Here is a 16713-nt window from a genome sequence, read left to right on the forward strand (position 1 = left end):
TTCTGTTAACACCTTTAGTTACACAGTGGTTTCCTAGGATCCTGAGGCTGCATGTATTTGTTCCCAGGGAATTAGAGAGATTACATCCAATGCCACTAGTCTATCCCTAAGCAAGTTATTGTCTTCTGACTTCCTAGTTCCATTTTGAAGCAACACACACATGGTTGCCCTTTGTGCAGACCTATTGCAAGGCACTGGGATGGCTCACTCATTGGTAGAGGTAATGAAATTGGCTCAAGGAGTAAAATCATTTGGTCTATTTTTAGTTCCATGGCTGTACCTTCTTTAATATACCTCTCATGATATCCTTTCTTCCACCCCCAATTCTGCAAGGACAATTGAGTTTTTTCTATTCCCCTGAACACCAACTTTCATTCCCATCTAATTCCAGAGAATCACAATACTTACCATTTTGACCTAGAAAGTCTCAGTCAACATTCCCATGTTCTATGAGCAAATTGGAAATAAAAATCCTTTGTAAGTTGAAATTGTGCACTACACAGTATGTTTAATAACCATATTTCGAGCACTGATGAGTTATAGTTGCCGATCTGCTCTAGGGAAAAGAAGGTTATCAAGTAAAGGTGTCACTTTCTTTTCCAGTCTTCCCCTTTCTACTCTGCAATACTTAATGTGTTCACTGCCTATGGTATCCAGCAAGCTGCCATTAAGTATTTCTGTTGTTTTTTTTGTTTTGTTTTGTTTTGTTTTTTATTTGAAGTGAGGAGAGCACTGTAGATGAATGGCTTTATCAAGTCCTATCACAGAGGATGGAATTTAGACAAAAGGAGAAAAATGATCCCCAATATATGCTCTTCTGAACTCTGAGAAATATTTCCCCAAATGAAGGTTGGAAATAAAGTATGGAAATCATTTGAAAATATTCTGAGTCTAAATGTGAAGAACAGTGTAGTCTGTCAGTTGCAGCACCTAAGCGAGTTTAGATCTTGTTGTCATTGGAGACCAGTCAGTTTAATTGTGAGAGGCAGTAGGGACCCGGGATAGGAAGAAACTCTGGAACTGACTGCTTCTCGAGAATTCCAACACTTCCATTCACCACCTGTTTGACAAATACCATCTCCACACCTCTAGGACCTGATGTCTGCATTTTAAAAATAAGATTATATGGGGCGCCTGGGTAGCACAGTCCTTAAGCGTCTGCCTTCGGCTCAGGGTGTGATCCCGGCGTTCAGGGATCGAGTCCCACATCAGGCTCCTCCGCTGGGAGCCTGCTTCTTCCTCTCCCACTCCCCTGCTGTGTTCCCTCTCTAGCTGGCTGTCTCTCTGTCACATAAATAAATAAAATCTTAAAAAAAAAAAGATTATATGAGTAGCTATACAATATAGGGCTTTTTTTATGGCTCAAATGAGCTAATGCATGTAAAGTACATAAAATAGTACCTGGCACATAGTAAGGGCTCCATCAATGTTAGATATAATTTAGAAAAAAAAGGGGGGGAGGGTAATCATTTATGACATGAATATTGTCCAGTTCACTAATATTGGTCATTTAACTATGATTCACATTATAAAATAGTTGAGTTTTTTTTCAAATGAATAAAATGTGTGAGGAAGGCAAATGGATATAAGAAGATGCATTAGGGATAATATGCTGTGTTATTATTTTGTGGGCGTGAATATCGCAACATAGTAGTAGGACTGTTACTGTGACTTGGATGGGCTGCACATTTCTCTCATTTGCTACATGGCCCTTGTGCATTCGAAAATGTACACCACACGGGTATGCATATTTATATGGGTGCGGGTAAACAAGTCTCAGGGCAAAGTGATTTATTTCTGTGGCCCTTTTTTCCTTTAAAAATACCTATGGAACTCTACTCTGTTGGGAGATGTTCTATAGGGCTTTAGATTCAAGGACTGTCCTCATCTAACCTTTCCACAATATCTGTGCTTCTATAATTTCTTGCAAAATTCACTTTCCAGTTGACAATGCCAAAGAAGCTTCACTTACAACCGACAGGCTTGTTATTACACATTTTATTTTATCGTCATCTTCTAATCCATATTCATTTTTGTAAGATGATATATTGCTCAGTAACAAATTTTTAATATATGGACTTATGTGTGACTCTCAGCTGTTGATGGCAGTGACTTTTGTTAACATCCAGACAATTCGTATTAAGGTATAGGGTGGATATCCTTCCCCCATAGTTTTTAGACTCTAAAAGTCTTGAATATTCTATACTATTTAAATAATTTTGAACAGTAAGGACAAGTAATAGTTTTACCCACACAAAAGAATAATACTAGAAATAGATGTGTTATGTGTATGTGTATATATATATATATATAACATGTGCACACACACATATGTGTATACAAATATGTACCTAAAACATTTATGTACTGACACTATGTCTATGTGAGTCTATATATTTATATATGGAACATACTTGATGCATATGTGTGTCTATGTGTATATATACAGTTCAGAAATAATAAGCACAAATAATAAAATGTAGCTTTTTGAATTTTCACCAAGTGAATATATTTTGTAAAAATCACCCAGGTTGAGCAACGGAACCTTACCAGCTGCATGCAAGCCCCCTCGAGCTCTCTTCAATTCTCTAATCTCCAAGGATAACTGCAATTCTAGTTTCAAAATCATAGATTAATTTTCATTTTACTCAGTAGGTTTATTTTTTTCTTTCCACTATGTGAGGCTTCAGAATTTACACCTAACCATGCTGGGTCAGGGGACCGTATGTTCAAGACCCCTCAACTCTCCATTTGTGTCTCTCCAGTCCTTGAAGATCACAATAGCTTGGCTGCTTTCTCGATTGCCCAGCAGTACTTCTCTGCTGGGGCTGAAGCTCAGATGTGTAGCTTCTATCTAGCTTCTTGCTAGAATCGGCAGATACCCTCTGAGAAATGCCCCTGCACAATGCCACGTGACCTCCCGACTCCTCTCACATGCATCTTATCCCTCTCCACTCATTTTTCCTCACAGCTCTCCAATGTCACCAACACTTGATAAATTGTGTTTTATTCAGCTTTTTTAGCTGTTCCTGATGGGAGCAGTGTGCCCTTATAAGATACTTTATCTTACTCAGAAACAGAAAACCAGAATAAAATGTATGTAATATAATTTTGAGACCTACATTCTATTTCACAGTATGAACATTTATTTCCGGTTGTGGTCAGAACGAGCAATAATATGGAAGATAAAACTAATTTAAAGAGGAGGTGATTAATTCAGGCTTGTCTGAAATAATTAACTGAAATATTAAGATAGGCAAGGAAAGGTGGGGATAAAATATTGATTCTGCTTGATTCTTGATTAGAGAAAAAGTAAAATTCCCATTCTCCTCATTCCAAGGCAAGAAAACTATAAATCTACCAGATTTTGCTAATGAATGTTTCTGCCCAGGTGTTTTTCTCTAGGGTTAAGGCAGCGCTCCCCGAAGATCAGGTGCAGCTATCGGCCATTATTCAGTCCACATACCTATATCAGAGCTTGGGCAGAATTATATTTAGTTTTAACATTTAAAATTCTAAGCGTGAGATGTCACCTGATACCTGTTAGAATAACTATTATCAAAAAGACAAGAAATCACGTGTGTTGGTGAGGATGCAGTGAAAAGAATGCCCTTGTGCACTGTTGTGGGATGTAAATGCAGCCACTTTGGAAAATAGTACAGAGGTTCCTCCAAAAATGTAAAATAGAACTACCATATGATTCAGCAATTCCACTTCTGGGTATTAATCTGAAGAAAACTTTTCATGAAAAACGAATTCAAAAAGATATCTGCATTATTTATAACAGAATGTGAAAACAACCTCAGTGTTCATCGATGAATGAATGGATAAAGAAAATGTGGTGTGTAAACAATGGAATATTATTTAGCCATAAAAAAGAAAATTTTGCCATTTGAGACAACACCCATGAACCTTGCTAAGTGGCATAAGTCAGACAACAAAGACAGATACCATATGATCTCACTTAACTAGGGAACCTAAAAAAACAAAAACAAAAACAAAACACCAAGCTCATCAGTAGAGAGATGGCTGCAGAGGTGGGGGCTGGGGGGTGGGTCAAATGGGTGAAAGGAGTAAAAAGGTACAAAATTCAGACTATAAAATAAGCAAGTCATGGAGACATAAAGTTCAGCATGGTGACTATAGTTAATAATACTGTACTGCATATGTGAAAGTTGCTAAGAGAATAGATCTTAAAAGATTTTATCACAAGAAAAACAATTCTGTAACTACGTATGGTGATGAATGTTCACTAGACTTATTGTGGTGATTATTTCCCAGTATAAACAAATACTGAATCGCTATGTTGTACACCTGAAACTAATATAATGTTTATGTCAATTATACCTCAATAAAAATAAAAACAATAACTTTAAAAAAGGAAAAGAAAAACAAACTAGTAAACTCGTATTCCAGGATGCTATTGTCAGAACCTGTTAACTCTCAGAGCCATAAAGACTGGTTTGTGCTCTAGATGAGAAAAGAACATGCGTAACACCCTGCTTATGGTCTTCCTTCCTCTCATCTCCAGTCACACTCCTTTTACTCACTACGTAACAATTATTTCTTTCCTTGCTATGCTAACAATTTGAGGATTTTTTTTCTTTGCCAGCTGGCTGGATCTTGAGCTTTGTCCATAGAGAGCCATGGACAGTCATTGCAGGAGGGAAGGGCTTTGCTTACTGGTTCTAGTGTGGTCCTTAAACAGGCTCCTGACAGGCATATGTGATCCTTCAGAGCTTGGCTCCAGCAGATGACCAGCGTCTCCAGCCTTCCTCTCCTGCAGCACGTGGCTTCCTCAGTGCCCAGCACCTGCAGCACGGATGACTTCTCCAGCACCAGGTTCTGGCAGTGTGGGTGTTTTCTCCAGCGCTCAGCTCTTTCAGTCCATAGGAGTCAACAGCGCCTTGTGGCCAAAGCTTTTCCCAGAAACTCAGAAGCCAACCATCCTGGTTTCCTCAGGACTGAGGAAATCCATAGGATATGGGACTTTCTCTTTTAAAATTGGGACATTCTCAGAGAAACCATGACAAGCTGGTCATCCTATGGACAAATCACCTTCCCCAGATGGTTTAGTAGCCTCTGGTGAGACACCTTCTCATACTCAAGGTATACTCGAGCTCTGCCAACATGGACTTCAGGGACTTCTCTGCCATCCAGAAGACCACAGTTGCGATCTCCAGGAAGGTTTGGATCTCAGACTTGGGGTTTGCGGGTGGAGGCTCTTCCTTGGGCACACCACCTCAGCCCAAGGTATAATGGTTGCTACTATTCCTATATTGTTTAGAATTCTCCTTACTTCTTATAAGCCAATGCTTTCTTACTCCAACCTCCTGTTATAGTTAATAATGCATTATATGAAATCCTCCCCATTCAACTTTCTATGCTGTGTCTGTTTCATATTTGTACCCGACTGATACATATGGCATATTCGGTTTCTAAATAGCACTTAAAACATCACCTGGCACGTAAAAGGTGTTAATACATATTTGTTTATATATTAACATATATGGTATATTGGTATAAAAATTATGCTAGTACCTCTCTCACAGAATTGGATGATAGAAATCCATTAGGAAAAACTTCTCATGAAAAAAATAGAACTTTTTCTAATCAGATGATATTAAACTGGACAGAAGAATATAAAAGATTTCTATCCTGTTACATTCCAGAAGCACCATGGCGATGAAATTTGGGTCCAAGCCTGAAATAACAAAAACCTCCTGCCTGAATATATTGGGGAATAACAGCTTCCAGGAATCTACAGTTGTTGATAAGATTTTGGGGGATAAAATGAAGAATAACATTTCCTAATTAATAAAATTTATGGCCTTCCTGGAGTAACCCAGTTTCACAAAGCCTAAAATAAAATTTACATTTTCAAAACCAGAGGGGTAAGCTTAGGATTTGGAACATTACCACTCTTATCAGTGGGAGTTAATGACAACATCAACATATAGAAAATACCACCGTAATGAGTAGTTTCAAGATTAGGATGTTATAAGAGAAACAGGTCATACTGATCAGGGAAATTTAATGTTCCCTTTGAATTGTTTGCTCCCCGCTAGGGTACACTTAACTCCTTCAACACTCATCATTGAGCTTTCAATTCTTAACAAGGAGAACTACATTGATTTTTTTCTAGCACTACTGATAGATTGTTCCCTATTGTTACAAATATTGCAAAGGTCTGCCCTTTGGGGAACATCCTGACTTACTAGTGTATTCATGCTCTCGCTTCTTATGTTTGAGACTATGACTCAACATCATTTACTTCCCATATATCAGAGGTTACTGTCTTTTGTGGCCTGATGTTTTGAAAACCATTGTTTTGTAAATTTGGTCCAGTTTTTGCATTGTATCAGGTTAGAGTGTAAATCTGGTCTCTGTTCTTCAATCTTCTTTGGAAGCTACTCAAGACTTTTGACTATTATTATATAACTGGGGGATTGGAAATATGGCTTTAATCTAATTTTTAATTATTTTCAATTCCTATAAATACATATGTGAGCCATACAATTAAGTGGAGCAAAGCAACCTAACACACATGACTAGTGATCCAGAGTACAAATCATTTGGAAGGTTTGGTTCTTAAACCAATTTTTCAAGCAAGTTTCTAAAATGACTGTACGTGAAGCTGAAGCTGGGCATAGGTCTAGGTCAATTTGCGCTGAAGTTTCTGACATCCACCTCAAGAGGGATTCCCCCCCGCCACCGCATTCTCCATTAGGGAGATGAAGAAATGGGCTCAAGACCCAACCTCAGCTCAGCAATGAGACAGGTGAAGTTCAGCCTCATCTATTTTCAGAACTTCCTTGTTTCCTGTGATTCAGACTGTTTTGTCAAATCTTAGAAATCAAAGAAAGGGGGAAAATCTGCTTTTCTTCCTGTGCTCTTTATTTGTCAAGATTTCTATGGCCAGTTCGATGTTGGTATCAGAAGGTAAGTTGTGGGGACAGGCAGACCGAGGAAGTAGAAAGCAGCCACATCCTCAGTGACTGGAAAGACCCAGCAAGGGAGTTTTACTCTATTACTTCCATCGTGAGAACTCACTGATACCATCTGAGTAGAGGAACTGGAATGCCTGGCCTGCTTTGAAAGATACATTTGCCAACAATCTTTTTAAGTTTATTATTTTCCTAGGACCAAATGAGATATTTTAAAGTTACTTTTCTTCTGAGAAAGGGATAATTTGAATCACAAATCTCAGCAAGCCAAGCCTGGAAAAAATTAGCTCTCTGGTAAATAATTCTGCTAATGTGTGTCGCAAAAAAATATTTTCCACGTTAAAGGCATGCATTGTCGAAATACCACAAGTGGCGTAGGCTAGTTTTCCAAGTGAGTTTTCTCTTTCAGTTAGTACAAGTTTTTTAAGTGTTATGTTACAATTGTGGCAAAGTTGCAAGTCGCAGCAAGTATAAGTGAAACACAACCATAACAACACATGTTTGAGAATTCAAGTGTTTTTTTTATTTAGTGTCTAAAAAGTGAATGGCTGGATGGTTATTATTTGGAAATGAATACTAAGAAATGCATTATGGAGGTCTGGCTTAATTCAATTAAAAATATTTAGAAATTACAATTTTGAAAAGATATCTGCACTCTTATGTTCATTGAAGCATTATTTACAATAGTCAAGATACAGAAATAACCCAAGTGTCCATCAATGGATGAACGGGTAAAGAAAATGCAGTATACAAATGAGAGAGGAGAGATAACAACCAACACCACAGAAATACAAACAATTATAAAAGAATATGAAACACCAAATGCCAACAAATTGGACAACCTAGAAAAACTGGATAAATTCCTATAAACATATAATTACCAAGACTGAAACAGGAAGAAATAGAAAATTTGAACAGGCTGATAACCAGCAAAGAAATTGAATCATTAAGCAAAAAATTCCCCAAAACAGAAGTCCAGGACCAGATGGCCTCACAGGCAAATGCTACCAAACATTTAAAGAAGAGTTAATATCTATTCTTCTCAAATTATTCCAAAATATAGAAAAGGAAGGAAAGCTTCCAAATATGAGACCAGCATTACCCTGATAACAAAACCAGAGAAAGACACCATAAAAAAAGAGAACTACAGGCCAATATCCCTAAAGAACAAGATGCAGAAAACCTCAACAAAATATTAGAAAACCAAATCCAAAAATACATTTAAAAAAATCGTTCACTGCATTTAAGTGGGATTTATTCCTGGGTTACAAAGGTGGTTCAATATTTGTAAATCAATCAACATGATACATCAAATTAATACGAGAAAGAATAAGGACCATATAATCATTTCAATAGATGCAGAAAAAGCATTTAGCAAAGTACAACATCCATTCATTATAAATATCCTCAAGAAAGTAGGTTTGGAGGGAACACACCTCAGCACAATAAAAGCCATATATGAAAACCCCATAGTTAATATAATCCTAAATGGAGAAAAATTGAGAACTTTTACTTCTACAGTCAGGAACAAAACAAGGATGTTCAAACTCACCACTTTTATTCAACATAGTACTGGAAGTCCTAGCCACAGCAATCAGGTAATACAAAGAAATAAAAGGCATCCAAATTGGCCAGGAAGAAGTAAAACTTTCACTATTTGTAGATGACATGATACTATATAGAGAGAACCCAAAAGACTCCATCCAAAAATTGCTAGAACTGATACACAAATTCAGTAAAGTCACAGGACACAAAATCAATGTACAGATATTTGTTATATTTCTATACACCAATAATGAAGCAGAAAGAAAAAATAAGAGAAATGAAGAAGTCAATCCCATTTACAGCTGCATCAAAAATAATAAGATACCTAGGAATAAATCTAACCAAAGAGGTGAAAGACCTCTACTCTGAAAACTATAAAACATTGATGAAAGAAATTGAAGATGACACAAAGAAATGGAAAAGCAAATTGGAAGAACAAATATTGTTAAAATGTATATACTACCCAAAGCAATCTACACATTTAATGCAATCCCTATCAAAATACCACCATCATTTTTCAGAGCTAGAACAAACAATCCTAAAATGTGCATAGAACCACAAAAGACCCCCAATAGCCAAAGCAATCTTGAGAAAGAAAAGCATAATAAAAAAATTGTAAAAACGAAATAAAAACAAACTATATGGCGACTCTTAAAAAAAAAAAAGAAAAAAAGAAAAGCTGGAGGCATCACAATTTCAGACTTCAAGTTACATTACAAAGCTGTAGTCATCAAAACAGTATGACACTGGTACAAAAATAGACACATAGATCAATAGAACAGAATAGAAAACCCAGAAATGAAACCACAATTATACAGTCAATTATCTTCAACAAATCAGGAAAGAATGTTCAATGGGGAAAAGACGGTCTCTTCAACAAATGGTGTTGAGAAAACTGGACAGCAACATGCAAAAGAATAAAACAGGACCACTTTCTTACACCGTACACAAAAATATATTCAAAATAGATTAAAGACCTAAATGTGAGACCTGAAACCATAAAAATCCTAGGAGAGAACACAGGCAGTAACTTCTTTGACACTAGCTGTAAAATCTTCTTTCTAATATGTCTCCTAAGGCAAGGGAAACAATAGCAAAATCAAACTATTGGGACTATATCAAAATAAAAAGTTTCTGCACAGTGAAGAAAGCAATCAACAAAGCTAAAAGATAACCTATGAAAAGGGAGAAGATATTTGCAGATGACATATCTGATAAAGGGCTAATGTCCAAAATATATAATAACTTATAAAACTCAACACCAAAAAATTGAATAATCCAATTAAAAATGGGCAGAAGACATGAATAGACATTTTTTCCAAAGAACACATACAGATGACTAACAGACACATGAAAAGATGCTCAACTTCACTTATCATCAGGGAAATGCAAATCAAGACTACAATGAGATATCACCTCACACCTGTCAGAATAGCTAAAATCAAAAACACAAGAAACAACAGGTGATGGTGAAGATGTGGAGAAAGGGGAGCTCTCTTACACTGTTGGTGGGAATGCAAGCTGGTCCAGTCACTCTGAAAAAACAGTACAGAGGTTTCTGAAAAAATAGTACAGAGGTTCCTCAAAAAGTTAAAAATAGAACTACCGTATGATCCAGCAATCACACTACAAGGTATTTACCCAAAGAATACAAAAATACTAACTCAATGGGATACATGCATCCCAATGTTTATAACAGCATTATCTACAATAGTCAAATTATGGAAACAGCCCACGTGTGCATTGATTAGTGAATGGATAAAATGAGGTGATATACATACATACATATCTATAATGAAATATTACTCAGCCATAAAAAGAATGAAATCTTGCCATTTGCAACAACATGGATGGAGCTAGAGAGTTAATACTAAGTGAAATAAGTCAGAGAAAGACAAATACCATATGATTTCACACATATGTGGAATTTAAGAAACAAAACAAAGGAGCAAAGGGACAAAAAGAGAGAGAGAGGTGAACCAAGAAACAGACTCCTAGCTACAGAGAACAAACTGATGGTCACTAGAAGGGAGGGGGTGAGGGGACGGGCGAAATGGGTCACTGGGACTAAGGAATGGACATCATGATGAGCACTGGGTGATGTATGGAAGTGTTGAATCACTATATTGCACATCTGAAAGTAATAGTACACTGTATGTTAACTAACTGGAATTTGAGTAAAATCTAAACAAAAAAAGGAAAATGTGGTACAAATACGATGGAATATTATTCAACCATAGAAACAGAGGAAATCCTGCCATTCACAACAACATGGATGGACCTTGAGGGCATTATATTAAGTGAAGTTAAATAAATCACACAAACGAAGACAAATACTGTATGTTCTCACTGAAATATGGGGTCTAAACAAACAAACAAACAAACCTCATAAACAAAGAGAACAGGTTGGTACTTTCCAGAGGTGGGGGTTGTGGGTGGAGGAAAGGGGCGAAGGGGCTCAAAAGGTACAAGCTTCCGTTACAAGACAAATAAGTTCTGGGGATATAATGTACAACATGGTGATTATAATTAAGACTATCGTGTTAGGAAGTTGCTAAGATAGATTTTAAATGTTTTCATCACAAGGGAAAAAAGTTGTGACCATCTGAGGTGATGGGTGTTAACTAAACTTATTGTGGTAATCATTTCACAATGCATAAATATATCAGATCATTGTTTTGTACACCTTGGATTAATACAATGTTATATGTCAATTCCATATCAGAAAAATTGTAATTATTAAGAGAAAGGACATTTTAAAGGAACTACTCTTATTTATACAAACAGTGTTGCCCCTATCACAAATAATTTGGCTTTCTTTTCGGTTACTGAGCTATCACCAAATGCTTAGTCTACTTGGCACGTGGATGTGTTTATTGTGTTCTTATGTCTGGGGAATATTTTGTATTCATTTCATCACATACTACTACATGTGGAATCCCGCCTTGGAAGACCGCACTATGACTCTCAGACTTCTATTGCTTATATTTAACTTTCATGTGGAAAGTTTTATTTTTTCATTTATTCTTCTTATTTTATCCCTTTTAAAAAAGAAGAAAGTGTACTTTCAGGACAGCTTTAAAGCTTTGACATTGGATTTCTACTCAATGACCTTGGCGAGTCATTTCATATGATTATTGATCTACAAATGAAAATCATAATCCTTATTCATAGTTGTTTTGTGGAGTAAATCAAATAGTAGCTAACAATTGCCAAGCATAGTGACTGTCTATAGTAATAGGTTTTAAAATACACTAGCTGGATCAGATGCGATTTGAGCCCTAGCTGTAACCAGGTTCAAGAATTGAGTTTTGCAAACTTGTATTAACAAACTGATATTCTTATTAGGTTGTGGTGACAAAATATTGGGATCTCAGGGTATTTCTGTCTATGGTGACAATAGGAGAGAATGATAAGATTGAAGATTTGAGGAAAGCCATACGTTTCATATAATACCTACCACCTTGCTCTAGGTACACTAAAATCTTCACACGTATGATTGTTAAAATAAAGACTATAAGAATAATTAAAATAACATAATAATAATGATATTAACTCATGAATTCAGGGGGGAAGGGCATAAATGCTGACATTTTCAATGCCAGTTTTCCAAGGGGAAAATATGGGTTGAGTCGTCGGCAAGTAATGACAACAAGTTTTACATTCTTATAACTCCCCGTCCCTCCAGATCTGCACACACCATGCCATAGAAAGATCAAGAGATGACATCTGAAGTGAGGTTTTTGAAGGAAGAGTGATTTTTCAATTAGAAAACAGAAGAGCTGTCAAAGGTCAGAGAACACAATAAGGAAGGATAGACATAAAACTCTGAAAACGAATGGCATTTTGGGAAAACGGTAACCCAGTTTAAAGTGCTATATTCATCTGACAAGCACACACTCAATTTCTTCTGTCAGCTAGACACTCTAGCATCAGATGATTTCATCGCCAACATCTGGATAGGAAAGGCAGAGTAAATATGGTTTCCTCTGAAACAAACTGAAGTGCTTGTATCTATCTACATATTTTAACAATAGCTTCCGTTTTTCTTTCTTTCTCTAGTCATTACATCCAATGTAAAAATTGCTACTTTATGGGGCAATAGGTGGCTCAGTCAGTTAAGCATCTGCCTTCAGCTCAGGTCATGATCCCAGGGTCCTGGGATTGAGCCTGAGTTGGGCTCCCTGCTCAGCAGGGAGTATGCTTGTCCCTCTCCCTCTACCCTTCACCCTCCCCTTGTGCTTGCTCTCTCTTGCTAGCACTCTCAGTCTCTCTCTCTCTCAAATATTTTTTTTAATTGCTACTTTGCTAAAGGATGTTAGAATTTTTTTCTTATTAACGAGACTGAATTAGTTCTCAAAAATAGAAGTAGAAAGAACGTTTATTCCACAAGTTCATTCAGTTCAAAACACTTTTGGATTCATGCTTCCATTTCTTCTTTGACAACTAGATTGGTTATTCAGAAATTTGTTGCTTTATTGCTAAGCAATTAGATATTTTCTAGTTATCTTTGGACTGTTAACTTCCAGCTCATTTTTGCTGAAATTAAGTTAAAACATATATTTGGTATGATTTCTATCCTTTAAAATATGTTAAGACTTTTTTTGTAACCCAACAGATGGTCAATTTTGGCAAATGTTCCATGAACACCTCAGATAGGGTTATTCTATATTTATTGGGTACAGTGTTACAGTGTTTAATATGTGCCAGTTAGGATAAGCATGTTAATTTTTATTGTCCAGATATTCTATATGCTAATACAACCAGACATTTTTTTTGCATCTTTCTTTTGTTCTTGAAACCTTGGAAACAACTTTGTAACTAATTACCTATATTCCAATGTAAAAAAAAAATACACAAAAACCAAAAAACCCACAAAAACCTAGATTACTTCAATTTTCAGATTAACCCCTGACTGCTATGACAATAAGCTGATAACAGTGAAACATTCCTGTGTTCAGGAACAGAGGTAAACTGAATGGATATAGTCAGGGAAAAGATCTCTTTATGCTGCATATTCTTTTTATAATTTAAAAAATATTATTACCTCAAATATAAATACATTTAAATTTTGAATACAGTAAAAAAATCACAGTAGGTATACTTCTAAAAAAACATTGTGTTAAAATGAAGGAAAAAAAAAGAAGGAAAAAGGTTTGGCAATATGAAATATTATTATGGTTTATCATAATTTCTAATAAATGGCTAACTTTGTTTTCAATGAATAAAGTAAGATGGGAGAGAAATATCAATAGAGATATTTATGTGTAATAGCATTATATATAACCATTACACAGGCTGCTGAAAGTGCATAAATGTAACCACCCTGATAAATTTGTAGTTGAATATTGCACTGTCAAGTGCGACTTTGGAGTTCCCATGTGTTTGAGCACAAACCAACTGTTTACCTGGTGCCTGGCCTGAGCTTATAAAATCAAAATTCAATATTTACTTTTCAAATTATTTAATACATTGTTTAAGGATAAAATTGTATGATATCTCTATTTTAAGACATTTCAGGGGCACCTGGATGGCTCAGTTGGTTAAACATCCGACTCTTGATTTCAGCTCAGGTCATGATCTCAGGGTCATGAGATCAAGCCCTGCGTCAGGCTCCAGGCTGAGCCTGGAGTCAGGTTAAGATTCTCTCCCTCACCCTCTGCTCCTCCTCTCCCCCTACCCCAACGCACACTCTCTCTTTCTCTAAAAAAATAAAAAATAAAAAAAGATATTTCAGCAAACTAAAAATAGCTAAAGCAAATATGAAAAATGCTAATTTTACTAATTAGTAAATATAAGTTACGAGCACCTGGGTGTTTGTAAGACCACGCTAGTTGTTTTCTATAACATTTAAAATTTTTCGTCAAATAAAGTAAAAAAAACACAAAATATAATGAGTTGTGTTCTAAAATACACCCACCACAATTATCACAGAAGTTCTCATGCAATTTTACATTTTGTTATAAAAAAAAAGTGATTCTGATAACAGATTTTTTTTATTTTAATTTTTTTTATTATATTATGTTAGTCACCATACAGTACATCCCCGGTTTCCGATGTAAAGTTCGATGATTCATTAGTTGCACATAACACCCAGTGCACCATGCAATACGTGCCCTCCTTACTACCCATCACCAGTCTATCCCATTCCCCCACCCCCACCCCAGGCCCTCAGTTTGTTTCTCAGAGTCCATAGTCTCTCATGCTTCATTCCCCCTTCTGATTACCCCCCCTTTCTTTATCCCTTTCTTCCCCTACTGATCTTCCTAGTTCTTATGTTCCATAGATGAGAGAAACCATATTATAATTGTCTTTCTCTGCTTGACTTATTTCACTTAGCGTTATCTCCTCCAGTGCCGTCCATGTTGAAGCAAATGTTGAGAATTCGTTCTTTCTGATAGCTGAGTAATATTCCATTGTATATATGGACCACAACTTCATAACCCAGTCATCTGTTGAAGGGCATCTCGGTTCCTTCCATGCTTTGGCAATTGTGGACAATGCTGCTATGAACATTGGGGTGCATATGGCCCTTCTCTTCACTACGTCTGTATCTTTGGGGTAAATACCCAGTAGTGCAATGGCTGGGTTATAGGGTAGCTCAATTTTTAACTTTTTAAGGGACCTCCACACTGTTTTCCAGAGTGGCTGTACCAACTTGCATTCTCACCAACAATGTAGGAGGGAATCCCCTTTCTCCACATCCTCTCCAACAATTGCTGTTTCTTGCCTTGTCTATTTTTGCCATTCTAACTGGCGTAAGGTGGTATCTCAGTGTGGTTTTGATTTGAATTTCCCTGATGGCTAATGATTTTGAACATTTTTTCATGTGTCTGTTAGCCATTTGTATGTCTTCATTGGAAAAGTGTCTATTCATATCTTCTGCCCATTTTTTGTTTATTTGTTTCTCGTGTATTGAGTTTGAGAAGTTCTTTGTAGATCTTGGATACCAGTCCTTTATCTGTAGTGTCATTTGCAAATATATTCTCCCGTTCCGTGGACTGCCTCTTAGTTTTTTTGACTGTTTCCTTGGCTGTGCAGAAGCTTTTTATCTTGATGAAGTCCCACAAGTTCATTTTATCTTTTGTTTCTCTTGCCTTTGGAGATGTGTCATGAAAAAGGTTGCTTTGGCCGATGTCCTAGAGGTTGCTGCCTGTGTTCTCCTCCAAGATTTTGATGGATTCCTGTCTCACATCGAGGTCTTTCATCCATTTGGAGTTTATTTTTGTGTATGGTGTGGGAGAGTAGTCAAGTTTTATTCTTTTGCATGTAGCTGCCCAATTTTCCCAGCACCATTTATTGAAGAGACTGTCTTTTTTCCACCGGATGTTTTTTCCTGCTTTATCAAAGATTAGCTGCCCAAAGAGCTGAGGGTCCATTTCTGGGTTCTCTATTCTGTTGCATTGGTCTATGTGTCTGTTTTTGTGCCGGTACCATGCTGTCTTTGTGATCACAGCTTTGTAGTACAGCTCGAAATCCGGCATTGTGATGCCCCCAGCTTTGTTTCTCCTTTTCAACAGTTCCTTGGAGATTCGGGGCCTTTTCTGGTTCCATACAAATTTAAGGACTATTTGTTCCATTTCTTTGAAAAATGTCCTCGGTATTTTGATCGGGATAGCACTGAAAGTGTAGATTGCTCTGGGTAGCATGGACATTTTAACTATGTTAATTCTTCTGATCCATGAGCATGGAATATTTTTCCATCTTTTTGTGTCTTCCTCAATGTCTTTCAACAGATTTTTAAGTGATACAAGAAATTACAATAATTTGTCTTGATATTTTGAATAAAAGGTAATATAAACAGAATTTTATTGGGATTTTAAACATCCATACTTTCTCTTTGAATATTTTATTTATCATTGCAAATATTTTCTCATTATTCAGTGTATCTTATCAGAAATGAGAAGGCAATTTTCACTGAAGATTTCACTACTTATATAGAATATTGCAAATAATCATATGAGCTAACATTTATTAGTGTATTTTATGTGCCAAACACTACTCTTAGGTATACCCCATGTATGAATTATTTAATATTTAGACCTAGGTCTTAAGAAAAGAATGTCATTATCTCCATCTTAGATGACAAAACAGAAGATCAATGAGTTGGAGTAATTTCTCGGACATCATATGTATGGTATTGGCAGAGAACACTTACCTGCTATGTTGTCACTGACAATTAATGAAATATTACTCCAATATCCACATCCTTGTTAATATC

The 16713-nt window shown here is 36.3% G+C and overlaps 1 long non-coding RNA gene across 2 annotated transcripts in view; it reads right to left on the bottom strand.

Moving 5' to 3' along the window:
- Nucleotides 1-16520: 16520 nt before the first annotated feature.
- The window catches only part of LOC148109732 (uncharacterized), a 30641-nt gene continuing 30448 nt past the window's right edge, over nucleotides 16521-16713 (bottom strand). For both annotated transcript variants that reach the window (XR_015725099.1, XR_015725098.1), the window contains exon 4: nucleotides 16521-16712. This is a non-coding gene — a long non-coding RNA (uncharacterized LOC148109732). The remainder of the gene's footprint in view (nucleotide 16713) is intronic.

The sequence above is a fragment of the Ursus americanus genome, chromosome 7 (genome assembly GCF_024610735.1).
Source record: "Ursus americanus isolate L20-20 chromosome 7, mUrsAme1.1.p, whole genome shotgun sequence".
NCBI lineage: Eukaryota > Metazoa > Chordata > Mammalia > Carnivora > Ursidae > Ursus > Ursus americanus.